The sequence below is a fragment of the Peromyscus maniculatus genome, chromosome 1 (genome assembly GCF_049852395.1).
Source record: "Peromyscus maniculatus bairdii isolate BWxNUB_F1_BW_parent chromosome 1, HU_Pman_BW_mat_3.1, whole genome shotgun sequence".
In the NCBI taxonomy this organism is placed as follows: domain Eukaryota; kingdom Metazoa; phylum Chordata; class Mammalia; order Rodentia; family Cricetidae; genus Peromyscus; species Peromyscus maniculatus.
The window spans coordinates 39,553,929-39,575,322 of record NC_134852.1 but is presented as its reverse complement, the minus strand read 5'-3'; the positions used below and the strand labels follow the sequence as shown (position 1 = coordinate 39,575,322).

The window sequence follows — 21,394 nt, the reverse complement described above, 5'->3', positions numbered from 1 at the left end:
AAGTCTTAAGTCTGTTATTTCATCTGTGAGTAAGGTGTCATTCAATATTAATCAACTTTGATAATTTAATTTTTATATTTTCTAAGTACAATATCATATTTTATATAAAATAAAACTCAGAAAATACTTTTTAAATATTAAATCAATTACATGCTGTAGTTGTATTAAAATTATTATCCTGTAGTTTTTCATTCACAGGACATGGTATGTCTTGAAGCACCAACTGAGTATCGAGCACACTTCCTCTTTGACCACAGTCTGACCATTTCTCACCTCTCCCCACAGCACTGAGACATCATTTTTCTGCTACAGAGCTATGCCTCTAATTTCATGAAACACAAACATAGGATTTCATTTATGTAAATATAACCTAGGAACCTCACATGAAAGAAAACATGGACATTTTTCCGAGCCTGGTTAATTTATATGATAATCTCCACAAATTCTTTTCCTTCACAAAGCATAGTTTCATCTATTTTATGAATTAATAATTTTCCACTGTGTTAATACATCACATTTTCTTTATACCTTTCTCTGTTTTTGACACTCGGGCTATTTCCCTAATGCTGCTGCTGTGGACTGTTGCAAAACCTATTTTTGGTGTCAACCTGAATACATGTGGAATTAGTTGACTGGGTACACCTGTGAGGGATTTTTCTTAATTAAAAAATTATTAAATCATTTGAAGTAGAAATATCCAACTTTAATCCAGATCTTTTGAGATGGGAAGATCTGCCTTTAGTTTGGGCCACACCTTCTGGTGGCAGCCTATATAAAGGACATGGAAGTAGGAAGCTCTTTGCTCTTTGCTTGCTTGCCCTTGCTCTTGCTAGCATGCCTTCCTTCACTGGCATTAGATCTTACTTCTTCTTTGGGATTCCAGAGTATGCTGAAGACCAGCTGAGATATCCAGCTTCATGGACTGAACCACTACTCCACCCTTGGACTTTCAGTTTGTAGATATTCAATGTTGGACTAAGTAGAACATGGCCTGTAAGCCACTCTAATAAATCCACTTTCTATATATAGAGAGATGGACAGATTGAATGATTCTATCACTTCTGTTCTTCTAGAGAACCCTGGCTAGTATAATTCTGCTCTAATCAATATTGATGTGCAGATATGTCCCTAATATAATGAGCTGAACTCCTTCTTGTAAATACCCAGAAATGGTATAACTGGGTCATGTGGAAGATTCGTTTTTAATTTTTTTTAAGAACCTCCATTGTGATTCTGTTGTGTGGTGATTCTAGAAAAGAGCACACATGGACACTCTTATGGCTGAATAGAAAGTCTGGATTTCTGGCTAGCAGCTTCCTTGGAAACTTGCACAAATAATGCAGCCCCGAGCCTCACTGCCTCTGGTCTTTTAAGCACAAAAACCTTGTCCTGGGTTGACATGCTTTAGTGAGCAAGAACAGTTAGCAAGAAGCATAACTACAGAAGTCATAAAAAGGCAAGGCTAGTACGTTTATGGGCTTTCCTGGATCCTGGAGCTATTGACTTTGTCATTCATGGATTAGGTCTTTGTTCCCATTTCTGCAGGTGTTGGGGCCTACATGCTGGATTCTGAGGTCCGAATGATGCCTCCAACATGTTGTCTGTTGTGCTGAGGTCTGGGGGCCTGTTACAACCCCTGTACCTGATGTAATAGCTTATATCCTTACCAGTGACATATGTTTTTCTTCAATTTGTGTTCTTGACACCGTTTGTCATTTTTTTTTATAAATTTATTATGGTTTTTTTAATTTTTATTTTTGGAGATGAGGATCGAACCCAGGGCCTTGGGCTTGCTAGGCAAGCACTCTACCACTGAGCTAAATCCCCAAGCCCTCGTTTGTCATTTCTTGACTTAATTAGTGTCATTCTAACTCGGGTGAAATGAATCTCAATGTAATCTTAGACTTCTCTGACAACCAGTGAGGTTGAACATTTGTGTGTGTGTGTGTGTGTGTGTGTGTGTGTGTGTGTGTGTGTGTGTGTGTGTGTGTTGGCCAGGTGAATCCCATCTTTTGTGAACTATCTTTTAATTCATGAGTTATTAACTAGGATGTTTTCTCTTAAATTTTTAGTTCCTTGCATTCTAGATAGTAATCTTCTGTCAGATGTAGAGACCTAAAGACTTTCTTCCATTCTATGGGCTGCCTCCTCACTGTTTCTCTTGCTTGGCAGAAGCTTTTTGAGTTTATGAGGTTCCACTTGTCAACAGTAGGCATCACCTCCTGAATGGCAGAGGCTATTATCAGTCATTGTCTGGTTCTGTATTAAAAGTGTTTACTTTTTTCTCTAACAGTTTCAAGCACTGCATTAAATTCTTAGCACCATTTGGACTTGAGTTTAATACGGGGTAAGAGATAGGAATCTAGTTTTATTCTCCTACAAGTGAGCATACACTTTTCCTAGCAAAAACTGTGGTTCTGTTTTGTCTGCAAGGCCTATGCTTGGTATTTTTGTCCAAAAACAGTTCTTGGTAGCTGTGTGGGTTTATATCTCAGTCCTCTACACACCATTATTGGATGTGTCTGTTTTTCTGCCAGTACTATACTGATTTTGTTACTGTTGCTCTGTAATATTACTTCATGTCAGGACCGGCAATATCACCAACATTGTTTTTGCCCAGTATTAATTAAGTTATCTGGGGGACTTTGCAGGTCCATATGAGACTCCTCAGAGTTTTTTCCTACACCTGGGAAGACTGGTATTTGAATTTTGGTGGAGATTACTGTTGAAATTACAGACTGACTTGATAGCTGTTTTCACAATATTAATTCTTGCCATCATATGTAGGGCACAGTTTTTGGCCTTCTAGTATCTTCTATGTTGTTAGTTTATTGACCATGAATGACTTTTGCCAGTTTCTATCATGGAAAGGTTTCCTTTCTGCTTCAGTTATGGAAGAGTCTTGCTAGCTACAGTTCAATAGGTCACAAGTTGTCTTTCAGAGTATGAAATATATTATTCCTATCCCACCAGACTTTTTAATTTTATGTTCTTCTTATGAGTTTTTCTATTATATACCACTTGGTATTTCTCTCTTGCATCTTTCAATGTCACATTTGTTTCATATAGTTAGTGTTTTGAATATATGGTTACCTGGGGAGACCTTTCATTGTATTTATCTCTTCGATATTCATAGTAATAAATACCTCCTGTAACTAAACTGGAATATCTTCCCCAAGATTTGAGACAGTTTGTTATGAGTTTATTGAAAATGCATTTAGAACAGAATTCTTGCCTCTTTTCCATGCTCATGATTTATAGAGTTGGGGTCTTAGTTTGGTTTCTATTGGTGTGATAAAGACTGTTTAGTTTTAGATAAAGACTGGCTAGGTTTTTAGCTTGACACAAGCTAAAGACATCTGAGATGAGGGAACCTCAATTAAGAAAATGCCTCCATGTTTAGTTATTCAAACATCTTTCCTTTTGGCATATTGTTAATGAATGTGCTGGATTCTTTTATGTCTTCAAATATTAAAAATCAATTAAAACATTGATTCCAAGAAAGCAAAAGAAAGAAAATGCCTCCATAAGATCAGGCTGTAGGCAAGCTGTATGGCATTTTCTTCACTAGTGATGGATGGAGGAGTGCACAGCCCACTGTGGATAGGGCCATGCCTGGGCTGGTGGTCCTGCAATTTACTAGAGAGCAGACTGAGCAATATATGAGGAGCAAGCCAGTAAGTAGCACTCCTCTGCAGCCTCTGCTTCAGCTCCTGCTACCAGGTTCCTTCCCTGAATTCCTTCAATGATGGACTATGATGTGGAAGTGTGAGCCAAATAATCCCTTTCCACTCTGACCTGCTTTAGTCGTGGGTTCAAATTCTAGGAAAGGTAACTATATCCTTCATTATCCAGTCTGTGTATAATGGCAAAGTTCAGGGTTATCTCAAGTCCTTATTCAAGTAGTCTTTGAGACTGGATCATCTCAGCTAGCCATCTCAAAATTGCTCTGAGCACTTTGTAGTTCAAAGCTGATTTGTAGATGATGTTTGTCAGCTTAGTGTTATTATTATTGTCCACATGGAATTGTTGTTGTTGTGGGGGCCCCATCTTCTTGGAGACTTCAGTTGATGTTAGGCCTGGCCGTAATTTCCTGCAGAAAACTGATAAGAGACTTGAACACAAAGACATATATATGAAGCCTTTTTTTTAGAATTAGTTAGTACTCTATATGACCATTCATATCGTAACAGAGTTTAAAATGTATATATATATATATATATATATATATATGTGTGTGTGTGTGTGTGTGTGTGTGTGGTATGTATATATATACATCTATACACATATTAATCTTGTAAGTTTTGATATAAAATTTATACTTTAAGAAAAGTTTAAAGAATTAAAATAGAATCAAAGAGTTGAGATTAATAATAGAATAGTCCCTTAATTAATTTGGCCTTTCTCCGGTCCCATAGCAGAAGATGGCTCTTTTCTTCGGGCATGATACAGGGAGTTTGCATTTTCCTTTTAACAACATGCTTGAGTTTAAAGAAGGAGAGAGCCATTCTCCAACTCTAAAGTCAGCTTTAAATTTTAATTGATCTGGGACTACAAGAAGACCAATAGTGAAAAGAAAAAAAAAGAAGACCAATAGTGTTAAATTTTTTAGAGAAGAGCAGAAACAAACATTTAGGAAAACTTATAAAAAATTTTAGATGATATACCCATATGCCATTTCACTCTGTTTCCTGGGATAGATGATTTGTCCCTTTTCTTCAGTTGTCTCATTTGTCCTGTGTCCTTCAGATTCCTTAACCTTCATTCTCCTAAAAGACAAAAACAAAAACTTTCCCCAAGACTAATTTTGGGGATGTTCCTTTTTGGCAAGTTATTATCTGATCAAATGAAAAGGCATGTGTTACTGGTATAAGTTAGTTTAAATTGGATGTTCATGCTGGTTGATGAACTATCACCTCCTCTAATTAAGAGGTCTTTCTTGTTCAAATTGAACCTTTATCAATTTTGATGATACCCACAGCTTATCTTCTCCTGCAGAAACAAAAGCAAAACCTCGTCCCCAACGTAACACATATCCTGGTTTCCATTCTGAGGTTAGCACATCCTTAAAGTATATAGGCTGATTTAATTCTGTAGTTTTTTCTATTATTCAATGTCTCTCTGCAGCTGTTGTTCCTTTCTCATTGGCATTGAGAAAATTCAAAATTAGTAGAGCATTATGCAGTCTATTTCTGGGGGTTTTGTTACCCCTTTCTGTTTATTTAGCATATCCTTTAGAGTTCTGTTGGATCTTTCTATAACTGCTTGACCTGTAGGATTATGTGGTATGCCTGTAATATGCTTTATATTGTAATAAGCAAAAAACTGTTTCATTTTAACAAAGACATATGATGGAGCATTGTCAGTTTTGATTTGTGCAGGTATACCCATGATGGCCATAACTTCTAGAAAATTAGTGATTACAGAATCAGCTTTTTCAGAACTCAAAGCAGTTGCCCATTGAAATCCTGAATAAGTATCGATGGTATGGTGAACATATTTCAATTTTCCAAATTCTGCAAAGTGAAACACGTCCATCTGCAAGATTTCAATCCTCTAAGTACCCTTTGGGTTACATCCAGCTGTAAATGGAGTTTGATTGTAGAAGGAACAAGTAGGACATTTCTTTACTATTTCTTTGGCTTGTTGCCAGGTTATGGAAAAATCCTTTTTTAAACCTTTACTATTGACATGATGTTTTTTATGAAATTCTGAGGCCTCCAGCACATACCCTATCAATAATTGATCAATCTCATCATTGCCTTGTGCTAGAGGGCCTGGCAGACCAGTATGGGATCAAATGTGAGTTATATATAAAGGATGACTCCTTTTCCTGATTGTATCTTGTAATTGAATGAATAGTGAAGTTAATTCTGAAGCATCAGGGATAAATTCTGCAGTCTCAATATGTAATACTACTCTTTCAGGATACTGAGAGTCAGTTACTATGTTGAGAGGTTCTGAAAAATCCATTAATACCAACAGAATAGCATACAATTCTGATTTTTGAACTGAATTATAAGTACTTTGAACCACTTTACTTAAATTTTCTGATTTGTAACCTGCCTTTCCTTCTTTGTTGGCATCTGTATAAAATGTACGAACTCCAGATATGGGTTTTTGCCGTACAATTTGAGGCAAGATCCAATCAGATCTCTTCATAAGATCAATTCTATCACTTTTGGGATATTTGCTGTTAATTTCTCCCAAAAAACTTACTGCAAGCTCTTTGCCAAGGTTCACTTTCTGTCCATAATTTTTCAATGTCCTCTTTAGTTAAAGGTATGACAATTTCTGCTGGGTCTATTCCTGCTAATTGACAAAGTCTCAATTTTCCTTTCCAAATCAAGTCAGAGATTTTTTTCCAAATAAGTTGTTAATTTTTTATTTGGTTTATTTGGTAAAAATATGCATACCAATATAATATCTTCCCTCTGCATTAATATTCCAGTAGGAGAATGCCTAGAAAGTAAAATAACCAAAATGCAATCCAGCTTTGGATCAATATGATCCACGTGCTCTTTATGTACTTTCTTTTCTACCGGGGCCAATTCTTTCTCAGCTTCAGGTGATAATTCTCTTGGACTATTTAAGTCCTTGTCACTTTCTAAGGTTATGAACAAGTTATTCAGTTCATCATTTTTTACCCTAACAATAGTTCATAGATGAGAAATGTCTCCAAGTAATCTTTGAAAATCATTAAAAGTTTGTAGTCTATCACTCCTAATTTGCACCTTTTGGGGTCTAATTTTTGTAATTATTATTTTATTTCCTAAATAATTAATAAAATCTCCTCTTTGTATCTTTTCAAGAATAATTTGTAATCCCCAGAAAAGCAAAATTTTCTTTACTTCTTCAAACATTCTTTCTAAAGTATCTGCATTTGAGTCAGGTAGTAAAATATCATCCATATAATGATAAATTATAGATTTAGGGAATTTTTTACGTATCACTTCCAATGGCTGTTGTATAAAATATTGGCACAAAGTTGGGCTATTCAACATTCCCTGTAGGAGAAACCTCCATTGAAATTTTTTAACTGGTCGAGAATTATTATAAGTAGGAACTGTGAAAGCAAATCTTTCTTTTTCTTTTTTTTCCTTTTTTTTTTTTTTTTTTTGGTTTTTCGAGACAGGGTTTCTCTGTGTAGCTTTGCGCTTTTCCTGGGACTCACTTGGTAGCCCAGGCTGGCCTCGAACTCACAGAGATCCGCCTGACTCTGCCACCCGAGTGCTGGGATTAAAGGCGTGCGCCACCACTGCCCGGCCATTCTCTGTCTTTTTCTTGTGAGGGTATTGAAAAGAAACAGTCTTTTAAATCAATAAATATGAGAGGCCATCATTTTGCTAACAGAGTAGGCAAAGGAATTCCAGATTAGATTGTGGAGAACCCATTGGCTGAATTACTTTGTTAATTGCTCTAAGGTCTGCTACCATTCTCCATTTATCAGATTTCTTTTTAATAACAAATACAGGAGAATTCCAAAGGCTGGTTAATTCTTCAATATGCTGATCATTTAACTGTTATACCAGGTCTTCCAAAGCGTGGAGTTTCTCTGTTGTTAAAGGCCATTGCTGAACCCATACAGGCGTGTCTGTTAACCATTTTAAAGGTAGAGCTGTTGGTGTCTTTGGGAGATCATCAGTTGTTGTGCCCTGTTCCTGTATAATATGGATGGCTGGTGACCACTCAGAACAATGCCTTCTAATATTTCTCTCAGAAACATGTGCTGATTAATGATTTGTTTCTGAGATTGGAGGGATGTCAATCTGAGTATTCCATTGTTGCAACAAGACTCAAGCCCACAGGTTCAGTTTTGTTAGCCACATATGGTTTTAATTTTCCTTTCTGCACCTATACATTCGAGCCATCTTGCACTATGTTTCACTCAAGATAGTGTCCCAATTCCTAACAGTTGAATGTTTACCTCCTGAAGATGCCAAATTGGATGCCAAAATTCTGGTGCAATTATGGTTACGTCCACACCTGTGTCTACCAGACCAGACAACAAAACACCATTTATTTTTATCATTAATTTTGGTCTTTGTTCATTAATAGAAGTTTGCCAAAAAATTGTCTTTGTTTTTTCCTAAATTTTCTATTCTCTATGTTTCATCATCCTGACCATCATGATTTATTCCAATAGGCATTTGGTTACTTAGTTGCTCTGATCAGGGGGTTTGAATTGCAGGAAAGGTTTTTGCCCTGGCCTTCAGGGCTTCAACGGGTTCTCAACCACCCTAAGGACAGAATGTAGGGACAGGAGACACAAAGGAAATACACCAAGTCAAGATTCTGATCAAGGTGCAACTTTATTTTTCTCCAGGAGGGTTTATATAGTTCCTGCAAGGTGGGGGAGCAAGAAGGTGTTATCTGCATAGGGTAGGGCAAGCTAACAGGATGTTTATGAAGGATGTTTACAGGGTGAAAGGGTCAAGGGCTCTGACTTAATGTCCTGTTGTAGGACAACCTGACTGTAAGATGATATAGTTCCCTGTCTTATCGGGAGTTTGTATTTTTCCACTAACTAGAGATTCTGTCCTTGTCCCTGACAGGTTTGAACTAGATTTGCTATGGGGGCCTGCCTGAGGCCCCTCTGGGAGTTTCCTGGAGACTGAGGCAAAGGATTTCCTTGCCTGTCCCTTTTTGATCTACATTCGTTGGTCCAGTGTTTTCCCTTACACACCTTCTGCATACTCCAGAAGGAAGGGGTATTCTGTTGCCAGTGTTCCTTGAAGAAACATTGTTTCTAGGAATGACCTGTTTACAGTCCCTTTTCAAATGTCCTTGCTTTCCACATCCAAAACATCTAATATTCCTCAAACCTTTTGAAATTGCTTCTCCTACCCACATATGATCATGGTCATGAGCCACAACATTAACCGTGTCTCTAATCCAGTCTTCCAAGGGTGCAGATCTTGCCTTTAATTCTCTTGCACGCTGCATTTGCATTCTCAAAAGCAACTTCCAATTTGGGGCCCCTCCAGGTTCACAGCCTCTTGAGGTTGTCTGGCTGGTGACTGTGATGGAGGCACTCCTCTTTTGCTCCAGTCTGGTGCCCTAGGAAAATATTCCTTCACCAGCCTTTTGGTCTGTTCCTCACCTCCTGCAGGACTGAGCCCAGCTGGCTCTCCTCAGGCAGCCCAGCTCACCTGAGGACAGGGTAGCAGCTGTGCCAGGTAGGAATCTCGTCACAACTTCAGATCTCGCACACTGGCTGTCCCTGTGGGGGTCAGAAATTCTAAATGGGCTACCCTGGGCAGGCCTCCTGCTTTAAAGGACCCTGTGACTTCATCCAGCCACCCACCAAGTCCATTGTTCCTGAGAGAGACTGGTTATATCCAGTCCTATGTGCTGTCCAGCTCCCCTGCACTTGGGAAGTCAAGGTCCATGGCCACAGGCTGCTGGACCCATGGCCATCTTTGGTGACTACTGTCAGCCTGCTTCCTCACTGATGGTCTAAACCTTAGAGAGGAGTGGTCCCTGCTTCATCTTATGTTACCTTACTGATTTGGGGAGACAGTGTGTTGGTCTCTGGCTTCTGCCTCCCTCTGGACACTGGTCTGTGACCAAGAGCCGTCCCCAGGAGCTCAGGCGCAGATAGCAAAAGAGCAGATTTATTGAGGCAGCAGTGGTTGGGGGGAGTGGAGACCCTAGGGCAGGGCATAAGCCTCCTGAACCCTGTAACCTACAAATCCCACCCTACCCCACAAATCCACCCATCCTCCGAGACTACAGCTGCTCCCTGAGACACAGACTCCAAGAGCCCCAAGTGGACCAAGACCCATTCGAATAAGAGCTCCGATTGGACCAAGAGCTCAAATTGGACCAAGAGTGCCAACTGGACCAAGAGTGGCTCCCTGAGACACAGACACCTTTACACTGATTGGAGAAAGAGATGGGTAGATGCTGGTGCAAGAATACATTCAACAACATAAAGAGCAGTATGGCACCACCAGAAACTAGTAGTTCTAAATCAGCAATACCTGAACATCCCAACATTGAAGAAGCCGAAGAAAATGGCCTGAAAATGACTTTAAGAAGATGATAGAGGCCTTTAAAGAGGAAATGAAAAATTCCCTAAAAGAAATCAAGGAAAAGACAAAAAATTGAAGAAATCAATATCCCTTTTTTAAAAAAGCCAAGAAAAACAAGAAAAAGGAATCAAACATGTGAAGAAAACAGTTCAAGACTTAAAAACTGAAATAGAGGCAATAAAGTAGACACAAACCAAAGGAAAACTGGAAAAGAAAAATCTGAGTAAACAAACAGGAACTACAAATGCAAGCATAACCAACAGAACACAAGAGATGGAAGAGAGAATCTCTGGCATTGAAGATACATAGAGGAAGTAGATTCGTCAGTCAAAGAAAACATTAAAGCCAACAAAGTCATAACAAAATAATCAGGAAATCTGGGACACCATGAAAAACCAATCTAAGAATAACAGCACCCCATGGAAATTTCTCTAAAATTGACCACATACTCAGTCATGAAGTAAATCTCAATATATACAAAAAAATTGGAATAACTTCTTGTATCTTATCAGATCACCATGCCTTAAAATTAAATTTCAACAACAACACAAATTGCAGAAAGCCTACAAACTCATGGAAACTGAGTAATGCTCAACTTAATCACCACTGGGTCAAGGAGGAAATAAAGAAAAAAAATAAAGACTTCCTAGAATTCAATGAAAAAGAGTTACAACATACCAAAGCTTATAGGACACTATGAAAGCAGTACTAAGAGGAAAATTTTTAGCACTAAATGCCTACATAAAGAAGCTGGAGAAATCTCACACTAGTGACTTAACAGCACACCTGAAAGCTCTATAACAAAAGAAGCAAACTCACCCAGGAGGAATAGATAGCAGGAAATAATCAAATTTGGGGCTGAAGTCAATAAAATAGAAACAAAGAGAACAATACAAAGAATCAATGAAACAAAGAGTTGGTTCTTTGAGAAAATCAAAAAGATAGACAAACAGTTATCCAAACTAACCAAAAATCAGAGAGAGAATATTCAAAATTAACAAAATCATGAATGAAAAGAACAGACAATGAGGAAATCCAGAGAATCACCAGGTCATACTGCAAAAACCTGTACTCCACAAAATTGAAAAATCTAAAAGAAATGGACAATTCCATATATTCAAATTAAGTCAAGACTAGATAAATAATTTAAATAGACCTAATAACCCATAAGGAAAAGAAGCAGCTATTAAAAGTCTCCCAACCCAAAAAAAAAAGGCCAAGGGCCAGATGGTTTCAGCAAAGAATTCTACCAGACTTTCAAAGAAGAGCTAATTCCAATTTTCTTCAAATTGTTCCACACAAAAGAAACAGAAGGAACATTCCCAAACTCTTTTTATGAGGCTACAGTCACTCTGATAACACAAACCACACAAAGATGCAACAAAGAAAGAGAATTATACACCAATCTCCCTCATGAATGTTGATGCAAAAATACTCAATAAAATACAGACACACTGAATCCAAGAACACATCAAAAAAATCATCCATCATGATCAAGTAGACTTCATCCCAGAGATGCAGGGATGGTTCAACATACAAAAATCTGTCAATGTAACCCATCATATATACAAACTGAAGGGGGAAAAACACATGATCATCTCATTAGATGTTGAAAAAGCCTTAGACACAACCCAATATCCCTTCATAATAAAGGTATCAGAGAGATCAGGAATACGAGGAATACATAATAAAGGCAATTTACAGCAAGCCAACAGCCAACATCAAATTAAATGGAGAGAAACACAAAGCAATTCCACTAAAATCAGATTAAGCAAAGGCTGTCCCCTCTCCCCATATCTGTTCAAGATAGTACTCGAAGTTGTACCCAGAGCAATAAGACAGCAAAAGGAGATCAAGGAAATACAGATTGGAAAGGAAGAAGTCAAAGGTTTGCTATTTGCAGATAAAATAACAGTAAATATAAGGTAGCCAGAAGGCAGAGCTTGTTCAGAACTAAAGAACTGTGCTTTTCTGAGACCCTGGCAATATCTCTTTCAACTCTGCTTGAAAGTGACCCCAAAAATTCTACCAGGAAACTCCTACAACTGATAAGCATCTTCAGCAATGTGGCAGAATACAAAATTAACTCAAAAAAATCAGTAGCCCTCCTACATACAAATGATAAATGGGCTGAGAAAGAGATCAGAGATACATCACCCTTTACATTAGCCACAAATGATTAAAATTCCTTGGGGTAACTCTAACTAAACAAGTGAAGGACCTGTATGATAAGAACTTTAAGTCTCTGAAGAAAAAAATTGACAAAGATATCAGAAAATGGAAAGATCTCCCATGCTCATGGATAGGTAGGATTAACATAGTAAAAATGGCAATCTTACCAAAAGCAATCTACATATTCAATGCAATCCCCATCAAAATCCCAACACAATTCTTCACAGACCTGGAAAGAACAATACTCAACTTCATATGGAAAAACAAAAAACCCAGGATAGCTAAAAGAATCCTGTACAATAAGGCAACCTCTGGAGGTATCACCATCCCTGACTTCAAGCTCTACTATAGAGAGCTACAGTAATAAAAACATCTTAGGATTGGCATAAAAAACTGACATGTGGACCAATGGAGTCGAACTGAAGACCCTGACATTAAGCCACACACCTATAAGCACCTGATTTTTGACAAAGGAGCCAAAACTGTACAATGAGAAAAAGAAAGCTTCTTCAAAAAAAAATGGTGCTGGTATAATTGGGTATCAACATGTAGAAGATTGCAAATATATCCTTATCTGTCACCATGCACAAAACTCAAGTCTAAGTGGATCAAAGAACTCAACATAAATCCAGCTACACTGAACCTGATAGAAGAGAAAGTAGAAAGTAACCTTGAATGCATTGGCACAGAAGACCAGTTCCTAAATAGAATACCAGTAGCACAGACACAGAGAGCAACCATTAATAAATGGGACCTCCTAAAACTGAGAAGCTTCTGCAAGGCAAAAGACACAGTAAATAAGACAAAACAACAGCCTACAGAATGGGAAAAGATTTTCACCAACCCCACAGCTGATAGAGTGCTGGTCTTCAAAATATATAAAGAATTCAAGAAACTAAACATCAAAATACTGTACAATCCAATTAAAAAACGAGCTACAGAGCTAAACAGAGAAATCTCAGAAGAATCTCAAATGGCTGAACATTTAAGGAATTGCTCAACATCATTAGTCATCAGGGAAATGCAAATCAAAATGACTCTGAGATACCATCTTATGCCTGTCAGAATGGTTAAGATCAAAAACAGTGAAGAAAGCTTATGTTGGAGAAGATGTGGTGCAAGGGAAACACTCCTCCACTGTTGGTGGGAGTGCAAACTTATACAGCAACTTTTGAAACCAGCATGGTGGTTTCTTAGAAAATTGGGAATCAATCTTCCTCAAGATCCAGCTATAGCACTCTTGGGAATATACCCAAGGAATGCTCAATCATACCACAAAGACACATGCTCAACTATGTTCATAGCAGCATTATTCACAATAACCAGAACCTGGAAAAAACCTAGATGCCCCGCAAAATGGATAAAGAAAATGTGGTACATATACACAATGGAGTACTACTCAGCAGAGAAAAACAATGACATCATGAAATTTGCAGACAAATGGATGGAACTAGAAAATATCATCCTGAGTGAAGTAACCCAGACTCAGAAGGACAAACATGGTATGTACTCTCTCATAAGTGGGTACTAGATGTAAAGCAAAGAATGACCAGGCAACAACCCACAGCTCCAGAGAAGCTAGGTAACAAGGAGGACCCTAAGAGAAATGCATCTGGAGGATCGATGGCTCCTGGGAAGGGAGGGAGGGGGGAAGGGTAGTGGATGGGGAGACCCATTAACGGGAATGGGGGCAGTGGAGGGTAGTGATGGGGAATAAGAACAAAGGGAATGGGGTGGCTGATCTGAACAGGGATGAGGGAGAGCAATGAAAGAGATACCATAATAGAGAGAGAGACATCATATGGATAGAGAGAAACCAGGTACAAGGGACGTTTCCAGGAATCCACAAAGATGACCCCAGCTTAGACTGCTAGCAATAGTGGAGAGGGTGCCTGAACTAGCCTACCCCAGTAATCAGATTGGTGAATACCTTAACTCTCATTATAAAGCCTTCATCCAGTAACTGATGGAAGCAGATGCAAAGATCCACAGCAAAGTACCATGCTGAATTCTAGGATTCCAGTGGAAGAGAGATAAGAGGGAGTTTATGAGCAAGTTTATGAAGATCATGCTGGGGAAACCTACAGAGACAACCAAACCAAACTAGTGGGAACTCATGAATGTGGACCAATAGCTGTGAAGCCTCTGTGGGACTGGACTAGGCCTGTGCATAAGCCAGACAGTTGTGTAGCTCGATCTACTTAAGGGGCCTCCTGGCAGTAGGATCAGGATCCATCCCTGGTGCATGAGCTGGCTTTTTGGAGCCCACTACCTATGGTATAGCCTTGATACAGGGGGAGCCACTACCTGGTACAGTCTTGATGCGGGGGTGGGGTGGGGGGTGGACCTGCCACTTCTAAATGTACCAGGCTCTGCTGACTCCCCATAGGAGGCCATACCTTGTTGGAGGAGGGAATGGGAAGTGGGTTGGGGGCCAGAAGGCTGGAGGGGTGGGAGGAGAGATATTGGCATATAAAATGAATAAAAATTCGTATATTAAAATTCCTTAATAAAAAAATAGATTTTGAAAATTCATATTAAAACAAAGAGCTAGTTGGATGAGCCTAAGCTAAAGGCCAAGCTTTCATAATTAATAAGAAATCTCCCTGTCATTGTTTAGGGGCTAGCTATCCAAAGATAGTCCCACAGGGAAGCTTGCTACAGGAGGCTGTGCCAGGGAAGCTGCACCTGCCACATAGCATCAAGAGGGAAAAGTTGATTATAGCCTGCCAGCAGGAGATCCTTCAGGTTCACTGGCAGGCAGCCAAGACCATTGTCAACCAAGTGGCGCCCTTAGCACATATCCAATACTGCTGGACTCCATCTATACCAAGCCTCTGGAAAGCCAAGGTGATGAAAACAAATTGGTGAGAGAACACTTCAATGTTGCTACTTTACTTCCTGGTGGAAAATAAGCATATCACATGAAGATGTGCATGCAGATGCTGCAGCCATTCCAAACGTGGAGTGGCAGACCAGAAGCTGGACCCTGCATGCCACAAGGTCCTGTGTGTGAATAGTACACCATTATTCTTCAAGCAATGGTTGGTATCAGTGACAACTTTTTGCTATAGTCAAAATGACAGCCATAGGAAGGCGACAGGACACAAACAAGAGCCACAAGAGTTGGTAAGCTAATAAATCCCAAAAGAGGAAAAAAGAAAAAGCACTTGCCAACCAGGAGGAGGGAGCCTAAAGACTACACATAGCCAGAGCCCTGCCAGCCCTGGGACATAGAGTCCAAAGCAGAGGACACTGAAGCTCAGGGTTCTAAAGGCTCTCATTCCAGGTCACATGGCCCCACTGCTTTAGGTTTATGGCAGGTGTGCCGAGTGGCAGAGACAGAAAGCACTGCTCATCATGTAAGTCAAAAAGCAAGGAAAGTCAGGAAGGGCCAGGGTCTTTCACTCCTCCTTATAACCTAATTTCTCCCACATCCACACATCCTAATGGTTCCATTGCTTCCCCTTAGAGCCCTCCCCACAAGGACCAAGCCTTTAAGACATGGGCCTTAGAGGGACATTCAAGATCCAGACCATTGTACCTGAGTAATAGGCCTTCCCCATCTACTTCCTGACCAGCGGTCAAAACATCCCACATCTGCCTTCAGGCCAGAAGTGTTCATCATGAAGGTGACAGTTATGGAACCCTCTCTCAGACCACACACACACACCACACACACACACACACACACACACACACACACACACACACACACACACACACACACACACACAGTTGGTCAGCACTCAGACTAAACCCCTGATGCTGCCTTTGCTGTTGAACTATTTCTGCTATTTCTGACTTGCTAAACTTGACACCTCAAGTGTCCCCTTTCAACTTAAAGTTTCCTCTCAATGATGACAAAATACATGGATTGGGAAAGAAAGGTTACACTGGGTGGAAAGAGGGGGTGACTCCCATCTGGATCAGAAGGGGCAGAGTCTCCTGCAAGCTCTGCACTGTCATTTTCTTGTCACTGGAACCCAAGGAGCATAAATGGTAACATGTGACATTGGGGAGCAGCTTTTAAACGTTTATCTTCAGGGTTCAACTACCGGGGATGATTTCCCACTTCCTTATCTGTTAAGCAGTGGGTAAAAGAAAATCTCCTGGGCACACTTTGAGTGTATGCCTGTCCTAGATCTCATACTGTGATCCATCACACAGCTTTATCCCTTCTAATTAATGTCTAGTCTAGAACTCATGTACTGAAAATTAACATCATTGATTACCATCCAGGAATATGGTCAACAGACATAATTTTTTATCAATGTTACTGATCAATTGCCTAATTTATGTGCAGATTTCATATCCCTTGGGGAATGCTTTCTGCTGGAGATTCAGCATTAACTGGGATCACTTTGGAAGAACAGTGAGAAATACCTGTGTGCTCTGTGGCTCCAGAAGAGAGGGCATCTCCAGAGAAAGGGGGAACACTTTAACAAGTACAGTGCTTGGGGCAGACAGAACTCAGCTTAGAACACACAGAACTTAGCATGCCTGCTTCAGCCAGGCAAAGCAAAGAGGTCAGTTCAGGGAAGTGACAAACAGAGGTGAGCTCCTCACAACTGTGTCCCCTCAAGTACTGTCTTCCTGCAACCCTTTACGGGGATCCTTGGTGGGTGGAGTCAAGGGTATAATGAAAGGAAACAAGCTACTTGTCCCTAGTTACATCCACCATAAATAAGTAAGATCCCAGAGGCTCTGTCCTAGTCAGATGGAATCTATTGTCGTTAGGAAGGAAAGTGGAACCAGTGTATGTAGTCTGATGCTCAACACAGCCCACCTCCAATTTTGACCTCTACCTGCTCCCTTGCCCCCTCCACATCATGACTCTTTCAGAGACACAGGCTACAGATGTACCTTGGGAGATTTTAAGCAGGGTTTACTTAGTACCCTGTCCAGGGGCATTTGCATTCCAGAATATGACCCTGAAGAAAGCTGGTATATACTGCTTTTTATAGTTTAAGCTATATGTTGCACATTAAAGAACAAAAGAGACATTAGAAGCTAAAGATATTTCTGCCTTTCACAAAGCATGGGCCTGTTAAACTGTTGCAAACAGCTGTGCTGAGGGGCTCTCTTCTTCACGGAACTAGGCTAACCTCACTCCAGGTCTGCTGTAGCCCGAAGGGGAGGTAGGTCTCTTCCTTCCAGCTAGGTGTTAGGACACAAGCAACACAGCCAAACTTCAGTTTTTGCTTGCACTCCTTTCTCTCTCTCACTTCCCAGTATTAGGAACCACCATGGAGGCATGCACAGGGGAAAATGAGGCCTGGAGCCAGCATCTACTTCTCTGAGACTGAACATGTCAGAAAGGAGAGTACAAAATGAACTGAGTGCATGCCCTTGCAGCCTATAGTGAGAGTCCTTGAAACTCCTCCAGTGTCTCAGGAAAAACTCCCAAATCCAAAGAGCCTCAAATTCATATGAGCCCCTCATATAAGCCAAACCAAGTTGTACTCGATGGAATAGGCTCACAGCAACTTAATCTGAAAACCTTGTATGGTGGTTCACACCTTTAATCCCAACACTCAGGAGGCAGAGGCAGGTGGATCTCTTGAGTTCAAGACCAGCCTGGTCTACACATAGTGAGTTCCAGGACAGCCAGGGCTACATAGTGAGACACTGCCTTGGAAAAGAAAATCAAGGAAACTCTATTGTACACACCATGGAGTCAAGATAGCCTAAAAAGTGACTTTCACAGGTTGAGAGACTAGGAAATTGCATTTGAAAAACTGATGTTGTGCTATACATGGTATATGTCATAGCTCTACTGTTGATATTAAATTTAAACCTAATTTTAAAATATGGTGCCATCTGTTGACTAGGGGAATGCATGTGATTAGGCCTGTGATGTCTATTGCCAATGTGTCCATTTATTCAATGCAGGAAATGATTTGCCCAGCAGAAATTCCCAATGCTGAGATGGGGTAGATCTCCACAAGTAGATCTGTTGCTTAGAAAGTGGGAAACCTGGGTTCCATCCACAACATTTTGGAGCATCACAAAACAAAGTGAGGGAAGTAAAGTCTAATGGCATTCTCTTTATTCTCCAGTGACCTCTGGTGATATTATTAAACTAGAAGAACAGAGCCAGCAAAATGAGGCAATGGGTAAGGGAGCTGGTTGCCAAGCCTGACAACCTAAGTTCAGTATCCTAACATTACATGATAGAAGGAAAGAAACAACTATTATAAGTTGTCTTCTGAGCTACACATACATGGCATGGTGAACACACAAACACACATAAACCCAAACACATTAAATAACCAACCAACCTGAAGAATGCTGGTGCCATTGGGTCCATGTTCTCCTATATCAACACCTGTAGTTCTGCTTGCCAGTCCTCTGTACTGACACCAGAGTTTGGACCAAGTGCAAAACAGGGTCAGGAAGTTCATAATCTGTGTCTTGCATTTTTGAGGGCATGGATAAAGCTGGTATCTAATGTCAAGCAGTGCTGTCCTGCAGAGTAGTCCAAGCCAGCCTATGAAGCAAGCACAGGAGAACCCACAATTCAAGAAATGCAATGACCCAGAACCCAAAGTGTCCTGGTAAACCTTCAGATTTCAGATCAATTTACAGCTTTAAGTTTCAGATTAGCATTGTTCAATCAGCAGATCCATGCCAACATTCCCATAGTCCAGAAAACTCCAAAGTATGAGACACTGCTGGTCCCAAATATGGTGGATAAGATGAGAAATACTCACCTTCTGCTGTTCTCATAGTATTTCACACAGGGCTTTCTAGTGTGAATGCCCAAAAAGGGCTGTCTCTCTCACATCCATATAACCATTCAAAAGAACCAGAACTGGACCTGGTAGTGATTTCCTATAGTCCTGTCACTGGGCAGGCAGAGGCACAAGTATGCATGTGTGTATACATGTTTCATACAACAAATGAAATAAAAGAATAATGAAAAAGTATCCAGCTGTCATGATTAACAAGGGCCTCTGGTTCTAATTGCATGCTTGGAGGTAATTTATTTCTAATCACTAATTTTTTAAGTGGTGACTGGAAACTCCAGTAGAAATGTTTCTCCTTAATCCAAAAGTGAAGGGGGCTACAGAAAGTAATTCCCACTGTCACCAGAAGTCATTAGATAAATAGATCTCATTCACTAATGGAACACATGGTTTGAATCTGCAGTGTCTCCCAGAGGCTCATGTTTTGACCATTTGTTCCCCAGCTGGTGACACTATCTGGGAAGGCGATGGAACCTTCAGGAAGCCCTGCTTCCTGGCAGAAGTAGATTATTAGGAGTGGCCTTTAAGATTACAGCCCAGACATAGTTCTGGTCATTCTGATGTCCTGGTCAGCCATGACATGAGTAACACTGCCACACACTTCTGCTGCCATGGACTGAGCCACTGCACCATGCCCACCTTGCTGTGATAGACTGCAGATCATTGACCCTGCACCAAATATACCTTTCCACCCTTGTTTCTGTATGCATAGTGTCAATGGCAGCAAGAAGTAAACTAAGGGGCTGACAAGATGGTTCTGTGGGTGTGCCGTCTAGTTTGGTGTCAACTTGACACAAGTTAAAGTCACCTGAGAGCAGACGAAATGGAGGTTTCGACTGAGAAAATGCCTCCAGAAGTCAGGCTGTAGGCAAACCTGCAAGGAACTTTCTTAATTAGGGATTGATGTGGGAGGGCCCAGCCCATTTTGGCTGGTGCCGCCTGGTGTCCCAGGTTCTGTAAGAAAATAGATTGAACAAGCAATGAGGGGTAGGTCAGTAAGCATCACTCCTCCATGACCTGTGCATCAGCTCCTGCCTCCAGATTCCTTCCCAGTTTGGGTTCCTGCCTTGACTTCCCTCAGTGGACTGTAACTGGGGATATATAAGAGAAATAGACCCTTTCCTCCCCAAGTTGCTTTTGGTCATAGTGTTTCATCACAGCAGTTGAAACCCTAACTAAGACAGTGGGTAAATGTGCTGGCTGCCAAGCCTGGTGACAGGACTTCAATTTCAGGGACACACAGAGTGCAGGGTGAGAACTGATTCCTTCAGCTCTGCTTAGACCATCACACATGCTGTGGCACACACATGCCAACACATGCAGACACACATAATAACTGTAATAGAAAAAGGGAGGCTGGAGAGATGGCACAGTGGTTAAGAGCACTGGCTGTTCTTCCAGAGGTTCAATTCCCTATACCCACATGGCCACTCATGATTGTCTATAACTCCAGTTCCAGGTACCCGACACACTCATATAGATATACAAGTAGGGAAAACCAATGCACAGAGATGAAAAAAACAATAATAAAATAAGAAGGAGGAAAAGAAAGTAATCCAATTTATGGCCTGATTTTCAAATATTCATGTGTTTAATAGCTGAAGTTATTCTTGAGTTTCTGTATGAAAATGTGCTTCTTCTGTCTTTGATATGACAGCCTGAAGGTCTTAAGACAGCAAGCCAACATAATCTGCACAAATGTAGCAAGATGTTAGCTATAGAAGCATACTGGCACTGACTAGAGTAGGTGTGTGTGTGAGTGTGGTACACACGTGCCACAGCATGTGTGGGGAGGTCAGAGGTCAACTCTCTGGAGTCAGTCCATGTCTGTCCTGGTGCAATTTGGTGATGGAATTCAGGTGGTCAGATTTAGATGGCAAATACCTTTACCTGCTGGCCATCTCACCAATCCTACTTCAAGTTTTCCATAGTAAGTTGTTGGAGGTGGGTGGAGTCACCATCATTTCATTGAACCTCAAATTCTCACAGAATTTCATAGATTCGCTCATGGGAAAATGCATGAATATCCATGATTCCAAGTTTACCATTCATTGCTACAAAGAGAAAAAAATTGAGATGTCACTTTCATAAAATGAATTTTTAAATAAGCAAAGGTGTTTCCTCATCCATTTATAAAACCTTTCAATGTATTTGTATAATTGTTCTGGACAGATTTGGTTTTATTTACTAATATTTCTATAACCATCCTAAAAATTGTGATTATCTAACCTGTAACCTGACCTATTATATACCTAAATATAAGAACATCTACCCTGAAAACATTCTTTAAAAATACAGATTCTAGGGGCCGGGGAGATGGCACAGGGGTTAAGAACAATTGCTGCTTTTCCAGAGGTCCCAGAACCCACATTGGGTGGCTCCAAACCACGTGTAACTCGAGATCCAGTGGAGTTTTCTTCTGGCCTCTGTGGC

General features: G+C 40.3%; 1 long non-coding RNA gene across 2 annotated transcripts; it reads right to left on the bottom strand.

Annotated features, from left to right (window-relative positions):
- Positions 1-4,387: 4,387 nt before the first annotated feature.
- Positions 4,388-20,981, bottom strand: LOC143274334 (uncharacterized). Of its 2 annotated transcripts, none has more exons than XR_013052937.1 (3): positions 20,852-20,981; positions 18,494-18,702; positions 4,388-4,769 (listed from the first exon to the last, which is right to left on the bottom strand). It is a non-coding gene; the product is annotated as an uncharacterized LOC143274334 (long non-coding RNA). The 2 variants fall into 2 exon arrangements; XR_013052938.1 differs by lacking the exon at positions 4,388-4,769 and adding an exon at positions 8,694-9,152.
- Positions 20,982-21,394: the final 413 nt, after the last annotated feature.